A 3,113-nucleotide genomic window follows, 5' to 3' on the forward strand; every position below is an offset into this window, starting at 1 on the left:
ATTTATCCATTTTATTACCACATATTATATATTTATCAAATTTAAAATGTTTATTTGGGTCCCTCCTTTGGTTCTCTAGTCAAATCTATTTATTAGTTATTTTTGTGTTAATAAGTCTGACTTGAGCTTTTACATTAGTTCTTGATTTGTTCCATGAATTGTTCGCCTGTTGGGCGTCTTGTTGTTGTTGTTGTTGTTGTTGTTGTTGTTGTTGTTGTATGCGCAGGTTTATATACACATGATGAACAAATGTCTTGATCATGTTTTTGCTTGTTCAACTGTCAGTGGATTTGATTTAGTTATTGAATACAAATCAAACCGAGTAGGGAGATCAATTGGTTCCTATTGGAATGGGCCCCGAGGTCAAAGGTCAAGGACCCTGATCTAGTTCTTCTCTTTCGCAGAGGAGATTATTTACAGGGGGGGGGGGGGGAACAGACATCAGCATTTACGATTTGTCTCCCTCTCTCTCTCTCCCTCACCTTCTCTCTCCCTTACCCTCTATCTCTCCCTCTCTATGTCTCTCTCTCTCCCCCTCTCTCTCTCTCTCCCTCACCCTCTCTCTCCCTTACCCTCCCTCTCTCTCTCCCTCACCCTGTCTCCCTTACCCTCTCTCTCGCTCTCCTTCACCCTCTCTCTCCCTCACCCTCTCTCTCCCTCTCTATGTCTCTCTCTCTCCCCCTCTCTCCCTCACCCTCTCTCTCCCTCTCTATGTCTCTCTCTCTCTCTCTCTCTCCCTCACCCTCTCTCTCTCTCTCTCTCTATGTCTCTCTCTCTCTCTCTCTCCTTCACCCTCTCTCTCTCTCTCTCCCTCTCTATGTCTCTCTCTCTCCCCCTCTCTCCCTCACCCTCTCTCTCCCGCTCTATGTCTCTCTCTCTCTCTCCCTCACCCTCTCTCTCTCTCTCTATGTATCTCTCTCTCTCGCTCTCCTTCACCCTCTCTCTCCCTCACCCTCTCTCTCCCTCTCTATGTCTCTCTCTCTCCCCCTCTCTCTCTCTCCCTCACCCTCTCTCTCCCTCACCATGTATCTCTCTCTCTCTCTCTCCTTCACCCTCTCTCTCTCTCTCCCTCTCTATGTCTCTCTCTCTCTCTATGTATCTCTCTCTCTCTCTCTCCTTCACCCTCTCTCTCTCTCTCCCTCTCTATGTCTCTCTCTCTCTCTCTATGTATCTCTCTCTCTCTCTCTCCTTCACCCTCTCTCTCCCTCACCCTGTCTCCCTTACCCTCTCTCTCTCTCTCTCCCTCACCCTCTCTCTCCCTTACCCTCTCTCTCTCGCTCTCCTTCACCCTCTCTCTCCCTCACCCTCTCTCTCCCTCACCCTCTCTCTCCCTCTCTATGTCTCTCTCTCTCCCCCTCTCTCCCTCACCCTCTCTCTCCCTCTCTATGTCTCTCTCTCTCTCTCCCTCACCCTCTCTCTCTCTCTATGTCTCTCTCTCTCTCTCTCCTTCACCCTCTCTCTCTCTCTCTCCCTCTCTATGTCTCTCTCTCTCCCCCTCTCTCCCTCTCTCCCTCACCCTCTCTCTCCCGCTCTATGTCTCTCTCTCTCTCTCTCTCTCCCTCACCCTCTCTCTCTCTCTCTATGTATCTCTCTCTCTCGCTCTCCTTCACCCTCTCTCTCCCTCACCCTCTCTCTCCCTCTCTATGTCTCTCTCTCTCCCCCTCTCTCTCTCTCCCTCACCCTCTCTCTCCCTCACCCTCTCTCTCCCTCTCTATGTATCTCTCTCTCTCCTTCACCCTCTCTCTCTCTCTCCCTCTCTATGTCTCTCTCTCTCTCTCCCTCTCTATGTCTCTCTCTCCCTCTCTATGTCTCTCTCTCTCTCTCTATGCATCTCTCTCTCTCTCTCTCCTTCACCCTCTCTCTCTCTCTCCCTCTCTATGTCTCTCTCTCTCTCTCTATGTATCTCTCTCTCTCTCTCTCCTTCACCCTCTCTCTCTCTCTCTCCCTCTCTATGTCTCTCTCTCTCTCTCTCTCCTTCACCCTCTCTCTCTCTCTCCCTCTCTATGTCTCTCTCTCTCTCTCTATGTATCTCTCTCCCTCTCTCTCGGTGCATGCTGGGAGTTTGCGTGTGTGAGCGTGTGTGAGTGAGCGTTTTCTGAGTGAGCGGATCTTTTTTTCGAAATGTTTTTTCCCCCCTTAGTTATGTACTTTAATTTCATTTGGTTTATTGGTTGGGTTTCACCGTAGTTTGGGTTGTTGGTTGTGTATTTTTGGGGTAGTTTGTGGGTTTTTCTTTGGGTGTTTGTTTCCTCCTGCCGGTGTCTCGCCGGTCGGCGTCAGACGCCATGGTGAATGGAGACACGTTGTCCCACCTCACGAGGAAGCACGGCATTAAGATCGCGGCCGCTTTCTCGTGCAGCGTGGAGGACATCGGGATGGCTGTGGGGGCGAGGGTCGGGCACAGCAACATTAAGTCGGCCGCGCGCATGAACGGCGCCGTGGTCATCTTCCTGGACCAGGTGGAGAAGGTGAACCGTGTGGTGGAGGCGGGCCTCACGGTGAACGATTTGTTTGTCCAGGTGTTTCCGTTAGTGCAACCGGCTACTAGAGTCCTTGTATCTAATGTCCCTCCGTTCATCACCGACGAGTTCCTCAGCAGAGAGCTCTCCAGACACGGGAAGGTGGTTTCCCCGATCAGGAAGATCTTGTCTGGGTGTAAAGATCAGTTGCTGAAGCACGTAGTGTCCCACCGTAGATACTTGTATATGATACTTAACAACCGGAACGAGGACCTCAACCTCCGCTTCAGGGTGAAAGTAGATGATTTTGACTACGAGATTTATGCGACATCGTCGGTGATGAAATGTTTTAGTTGCGGTGAGGAGGGGCACACCGCGAGAGCCTGTCCGAAGTGCGGTGACCCGGCTCCGCCTGGCCCGGTCGGGGCAGGTCTCCTGCCTGGGGTGCGGCGGCGGCGGCGCTCGCGTCTCCGGCCGGGGGCGCGTCTCCGGACGGGGGCGCGGGTGCGGCTGCGGGTGCGGCTGCGGCTGCGGCGTCTGGGCGGCCTGTTCCGGCTCCGCGGCGCAGGGTGGATGCTGCTGTGCCTGAGCTGAGTGGTGTGAGTGAGGGTGATGGTGGGAATAATGGTGGTGGTAATAATGGTGGTGGTGAGG

This window comes from Cyclopterus lumpus, chromosome 4, assembly GCF_009769545.1.
Source record: "Cyclopterus lumpus isolate fCycLum1 chromosome 4, fCycLum1.pri, whole genome shotgun sequence".
NCBI classification, from domain to species: domain Eukaryota; kingdom Metazoa; phylum Chordata; class Actinopteri; order Perciformes; family Cyclopteridae; genus Cyclopterus; species Cyclopterus lumpus.